A 7400-nucleotide genomic window follows, 5' to 3' on the forward strand; every position below is an offset into this window, starting at 1 on the left:
GTACACCTTAAACTTATGCAATGTCATATATCAATTATATCTCAGTAAAGCTGGGAAAAAATCAGACCAACCCCTGCCTCAGAGCAGAGAACACAGGTGAGCAGGAAAAAAAATATCCAGAAGGAAGGTCTGCAGATCTGGGAGGGGAGGTCTGCCCTTCAGAATGCCAAGTTTAACAGAATCAGTCCACTCACAATGACAGATGGCAGCCTGGGTGGGGCAGCTTTTGTCAATAGCTCTTCTGTGATATCAGTATCTCTAATGAAGGTGGTAAACAGACACTCATCAGCAAGGATACCAGGATTCCCAGAGGGAAATCTATCAATAGGATCTGAGTTGGTAGGCAGAGTCTTAGTTGAGAAGGGCCACTGTCCAAGGATGGCCACCCTGGAGGAAATGCCCAGCCCCTTCCAGATAATCGTACACACATTAGGCTTATTTATGCTCATCAAATGACCATCTGAGGGAGAAGTCGTCTTTGCAAGGATGTCATCACCAAGAAAGGTGGAGCATACACTCCTTGAATTGGTGGGAAGAGCTACTACCTCTATAATCCACTGTATCTGGAGAGTATACAAGGTCTGGTGGGCTTTCCATTGTCTCTCTCTCTGTGTGAGTCTATCCCTGAGGAGATAATTGACCTCTGGTCCCACAAAGCCACCAACTATTCATGGAAATATGGCAACTTGACTGAGAAGTCCACCTTGGGTATACCTGGCCCCAAGTTGATGCCTCATTAGTGCCCTCAAAATTAGGGTAGTCTGTCCCAACCAGAAGTGGATTTTCTTCTCCATCCACACCCACTTCCCTGGCCCGTGAGGACCAAACCAGTTTCAACATGAGTTGTAATATAGCTATGCTGGCAACCCCATGGTGGGCTACCCCAAAGTGGTACTATCTGACAGCAAGTGACAAACAGTTCTTAGCAAATTTAGGAATATACGGTTTCCCTTCAAGACACTCTCCATCCATAGGAGGGCCAATTTGTTTTCTCAAGGATACAGGCACTATGTTTCCATTTCTGTTGAATAAGACATGTTATTAGGCAACAGCCACAGTTCCTCCACAGACACACCCTAGACAGCTCTAGAAACCACAAAACATGTTCAGCAGGAAAATTACTCTTTTCCTCCATATTTCCTCATTTACTGAGGTAGAAACAAAAATAAATTTTAATTTATGTTTCTTTTTTTTGTAATCATTATTTCAGTTTAAATAACTTCTTGCCATTTACAACCTAAATCCAGTTTTCTCTTTTTTTTATTAATTATTTTTATTGGGTACAGGTCTGTGAATCGTCAGGCTGACCCACTTCACAGCACTCACCATATCACATACCCTCCCCAATGTCCATAACCCAACCACCCTCTCCACACCCCGCCCCAGCAACCCTCAGTTTGTTTCGTGAGATTAAGGGTCTCTTATGGTTTGTCTCCCTCTCGATCCCATCCTGTTTCATTTTTTCCTTCCCTACCCCCCAAACCCCCCACTCTGACTCTCAAATTCCCCATATCAGCGAGATCATATGATAATTGTCTTTCTCTGATTGACTTATTTTGCTCAGCATAATACCCTCTAGTTCCTTCCATGTCATTGCAAATGGCAACATTTCATTTCTTTTGATGGCTGCATAGTATTCCATTGTGTGTGTGTGTATCATATCTTCATTATCTATCCATCTGTTGATGGTTGTCTAGATTCTTTCCATAGTTTGGCTATTGTAGATATTGCTGCTATAAACATTCAGGTACGCATGCCCCTTCGGATCACTACATTTGTATCTTTAGGGTAAATACCCAGTAGTGCAACTGCTGGGTCATAGGGTAGCTCTATTTTCAACTCTTTGAGGAACCTCCATGCGGTTTTCCAGAGTGCCTGTACCAGCTTGCATTCCCACCAACAGTGTAGGAGGGTTCCCCTTTCTCTGCATCCTCTCTAACATCTGTCGTTTCCTGACTTGTTAATCTTAGCCATTCTGACTGGCATGAGGTGATTTCTCATTGTGGTTTTGATTTGTATTTCTCTGATGCTGAGTGATGTGGAGTACTTTTTCATATGTCTGTTGGCCATCTGGATGTCTTCTTTGCAAAAATGTCTGTTCATGTCCTCTGCCCATTTTTAAAAAGATTTTATTTATTTATTTATTTGACAGAGAGAGAGAGAGAGAGAGATCACAAGTAGGCAGAGAGGCAGGCAGAGAGGGGGGGGGGAGTACGCTCCCTGCTGAGAGCAGAGAGACTGATGCAGGGCTCAGTCCCAGGATCCTGAGATGATGACCTGAGCCAAAGGCAGAGGCTTAACCCACTGAGCCACCCAGGTACACCCTCTTCCCATTTCTTGATTGGATTATTTGTTCCTTGGGTGTTGAGTTTGATAATTTCTTTATAAATTTTGGCACTGGCCCTTTATCTAATATGTCATTTGTGAATATCTTCTCCCATTTTGTTAGTTGATTTTGCTGACTGCTTCCTTTGCTGTGCAAAAGCTTTTGATCTTGATGAAGTCCCAATAGTTCATTTGTGCCCTTGCTTCCCTTGCCTTTGGTGATGTTTCTAGGAAGAACTTGCTGCAGCTGACGTCGAAGAGATTGCTGCCTATGTTCTCCTCAAGGATTTTGATGGATTCCTTTCTCACATTGAGGTCTTTCATCCATTTTGAGTCTATTTTTGTGTGTGGTGTAAGGAAATAGTCCAGATTCCTTCTTTTGCATGTGGCTGTCCAATTTTCCCAATACCATTTGTTGAAGAGACTTGTCTTTTTCCCATTGGACATTCTTTCCTGCTTTGTTGAAGATCAGTTGACCATAGAGTTGAAGTTCCATTCCTGGGCACTCTGTTCTGTTCCATCCATCTATGTGTCTGTTTTTGTGCCAATGCCATACTGTCTTGATGATTACAGCTTTGTAATAGAGCTTGAAGTCTGGAATTATGGTGCTACCAACTTTGGTTTTCTTTTTCAACCATTTCTCTGGCTATTTGGGGTCTTTTCTGGTTCCATACCAATTTTAGGATTATTTGTTCCACTTCTTTAAAAAATTGATGGTATTTTGATAGGGATTTCATTAAATGTATAGATTGCTTTAGTTAGCATAGACATTTTCATAATATTTGTTCTTTTAATCCATGAGCGTTGAACATTTTTCCATTTCTTTGTGTCATCCTCAATTTCTTTCATGAGTACTTTATAGTTTTCTGAATACATATTCTTTGTCTCTTTGGTTAGGTTTATTCCTAGGTATCTTATGGTTTTGGGTGCAATAGTAAATGGCATTGACTCCTTAATTTCTCTTTCTTCTATCTTGCTGCTGGTGTATAGAAATGCAACATATTGCTGTGCATTGATTTTATATCCTGACACTTTACTGAATTCCTGTATGACTTCTAGCAGGTTTGGAGTGGAGTCTTTTGGGTTTTCCACATAAAGTATCATATCATTTGCAAAGAGGGAGAATTTGACTTCTTCTTTGCCAATTCAAATGCATTTTATTTCTTTTTGTTGTCTGATTGCTGAGGCTAGGACTTCTAGTACTATGTTGAATAGCAGTGGTGATATTGGACATCCCTGCCATGTTCCTGACCCTAGAGGAAAAGCTCTCAGTTTTTGCCCAATGAGAATGATATTCACTGTGGGTTTTTCACAGCTGGTTTTGATGATATTGAGGTATGTACCCTCTATCCCTACACTTTTAAGAGTTTTGATCAAGAAAGGATGCTGTACTTTGTCAAATGCTTTTTCAGCATCTATTGAGAGTATCGTATGGTTCTTGTTCTTTCTTTTATTAATGTATAGTATCATAATGATTGATTTGTGGATGTTGAACCAGCCTTTCAGCCCAGGAATAAATCCCACTTGGTCATGGTGAATAATCCTTTTAATGTACTGTTGGATCCTATTGGTTAGTATTTTGGTGAGAATTTTTGCATCTGTGCTCATCAAGGATATTGGTCTGTAATTCTCCTATTTGTTGGGTGTTTGTCTAGTTTTGGGATCAAGGTAATGCTGGCCTCATAAAATGAGTTTGGAAGTTTTCCTTCCATTTCTATTTTTTGGAACAGTTTCAGAAGAATAGGTATTAATTCTTCTTTAAATGTTTGGTTGAATTCCCCTGGGAAGCCATCTGGTCTTGGGCTCTTGTTTGTTGGGAGATTTTTGATGACTGCTTCAATCTCCTTACTGGTTATGGGTCTGTTCAGGTTTTCTATGTCTTCCTGGTTCAGTTTTGGTAGTTTTTACATCTCTAGGAGTGCATCCCTTTCTTCCAGATTGTCAAATTTGCTGGCGTATAGTTGCTCATAATATGTTCTTATAATTGTTTGTATTTCTTTGGTGTTGGTTTTGATATCCACTATCATTTTGGATACACTTGGATAGAGTCATCTCAGTGTCATGGGGAGCTTGTTACCTACAAAAATGAAAGAAAGGAAAAAAATAAAGCACAGGGAACTTTATCTGAATCTCTAGTAAATTCTCTTCAGTATGTATTTCACAAATTGTTTATACCTTACATGGAAGTGAATTTATTACAAATCCAAACCACAATGGCTTATGGACATCCTATATCTTGGGCTTCTGCTGACAGGTATGATGGCTCCAATGAGCCAGGGAACTCCCATTTGTGCCAACTGGGTAGCCCTGGTGTATCCAGGTAGCCATGTTTGGGGACAAGAGGATGCCTAGCTGCCAAGCTGGGAAGCCCAATACCAAATGGCTAATTTACACTTTTATTGATAAGGGATAAGTGCCCATTTCAAGGCATCTTGTTTCATTGAGAAATAGAAGGAACTGGAAAAGAGTTCTACAGGCTTCCCAAATCACATCTACCTACCTGCAGCTGTTCCCACTTGCTCTTCCTTCTCTCCAGGTTCAGTGGGAGGATTTTCTTTGCTCTTATCTAAAGCCAAACCCTCCAGTTATGCACTAGATTCACCCCATCTTACCTCCCCAAGAATTGCGTTCCTGCATTCCTCCCCTCTCTGCTGAAGAATTCCCAGTTAGCACATGAGCAGACCAGAGTGCCTCTCATTTTTAGAACCTCCTCTGAACTCCATACCCCCACCAGTGATACTTGCTTTCCCTTCTCCATCTGGAGACATCCAAAAGGCATCTCTAGTCCCTTGGCCCCCATTCTCTCTTGCTCTGGCTCCTCAACACTTCCCCAGACACCTTTAGCAAAGTCACAGATGTTTTCCAAGTGGCTAGATCAGAGGGTCCACGATCAGGCCCACCTCAGCCACACAACAGCAGAATTTGACAAAGTTTATCTCTCTCTCCTTGCTGAAGCACCTTTTCCATTTGGCCCTGGAGATACTACTCTCCCTCTTGCTTCTCTGACCCCATCATTGGCCACCCTCCCAGTCTTCTCTGGTTCCTTTCTGCCTCCCTGACCTCTAAGCAACGAGGGCTTTGAGGTACATCCTCAGACTTCTTCTATCTACACTGACTCCCCTGGAGGGATCAGCCAGCTGCAAATCTGTAAACACCATCTCTCTGCACTGACAACATCCAAACAATTTTCTCCATCCCATACTTCTCTAAAGTCCAGACATTATAGTCAATTCCTTACCCACTTCCCTTGGATAGACAATAAGCATCTCCTGGCCCTTATCACAGAACCCTACAGTCTTCACTGTCTCCATAAATGACAAGTCCATTCTTCTAGTTGTTCTGGTCAATAGCCTTAGAGTTCTCCTGGATGCCCCTCTTGCCCTCTTCCATTTCCAACACTCCACCATATTCCAGCCAGTACTTTTTTTCCAAATCAATCATGTATCAGATGGCTTCTCAAGAACGTCCAGCACTGCTCTGCTATCTGGTTTATCTGTCTCTCCCTTAGAACACTCCACAGGCTCCCCTTTCTCTGCTCTCACTCTACAGTCCCTTCACTGCCCCAGCCCTGGGGGGGCTCTTCATGCTCCATTCAGATCATGTCACTTCTCTCCTCGGGGTCACCCAGAAGCTACCTCCTCCCTTAGGATGAACCCAACCCTCTGCTGGGATCCAGGCCTAGCCTAATTTCTAGTCTCACATCCCAAACTTTCCTCCCATCTCTGTTTAGTCACTCTGGCCCCTGAGCTCTTAAAACAGGCTGAGTTCTTCTCTACCACAGGCCATTTGTACTTGCCCCTTTCTCTGGGAACTTCTTTTCTTGGGAGTTGTGTGGAGTATCTTTTACCAGATCTGTGCATGGCTTACAACCTATCTTCACTCAGTCTCTGCTTCAGTGTCACCTCTGCAGATAGGCCTTTACAAATCTCCCTGTCTAAAATATAACCCCTCTCCACCATCCTCACTCCCTATCTCTATCCCCACCTTTATTTGTTTTCTTATCCTTATCTCTACCTGACATTATTAGATTATTTGCCTATTTCTGATTTCTCTTCCACATTAGCATGGAAAGACCAGATCCACAGTCCCTCAAATGGTGTCTGACACATAGTAGGAACTCAACAAACATTTACTGAGGTAATTAATTTATGTTTTTGTGTGAATTGTCTCTTGGTGGCATTTGCACATGCTTATTGGTATGTTTGACATTTTAACACTGATTTTAATTTTTTTAATTTAAATTCAATTTAGTTAACATACAATGTATTATTAGTTTCAGGGGTAGAGTTCAGTGATTCATCAGTTGTACATAACACCCAGTGCTCATGTGTCTTCCTTAACACCCATAACAAGTTACCAGATCCTGCCAACCACCTCCCCTCCAGCAACCCACAGTTTATTTCCTATGATTAAGAATATCTTATGGTTTACCTCCCTCTCTGTTTTTATCTTATTTTTCCTTCCCTTTCCCTATATTCATCTGTTTTGTTTCCTTAAAGTCCACATATGAGGGAAATCAGATAGTTGGTCTTTCCCTGAATGACTTAGGTCACTTAGCATAATACCCTCTAGTTCCATTCATGTCATTGCAAATGACAAGATTTCATTTTTTTGATTGCTGAGTAATATTCCATTGTATATATACACCAAATCTTCTTTATCCACCATCTTTCAAACGACAACTGGGCTCTTTCCATATTTTGGCTATTGCTGCTATAAACATTGGGGGATGCATGTGCCCCTTTGAATCACTATTTTTGAATCATTTGGATAAACACTTAGTAGTGCAATTGCTGGGTTGTAGGATAGCTCTATTTTTAACTTTTTGCGGAACCTCCATATTGATTTCCAGAGTGGCTGCACCAACTTGCATCCCCACCAACAGTGTAGGAGGGTTCCCCTTTCTCTGCATCCTCGCCAACATTTGTTGTTTCCTGTGTTGTTCATTTTAGCCATTCTGATGGGTGTGAAGTGATATCTTTTTTTTTTAAGGTTTTATTTATTTATTGTGTCAGAGAAAGAGAGAGAGTGAGAGCGAGCACAGGCAGAACAGAGTGGCAGGCAGAGTCAAAGGG

Source organism: Mustela nigripes, chromosome 2 (assembly GCF_022355385.1).
Source record: "Mustela nigripes isolate SB6536 chromosome 2, MUSNIG.SB6536, whole genome shotgun sequence".
In the NCBI taxonomy this organism is placed as follows: Eukaryota; Metazoa; Chordata; class Mammalia; order Carnivora; family Mustelidae; genus Mustela; species Mustela nigripes.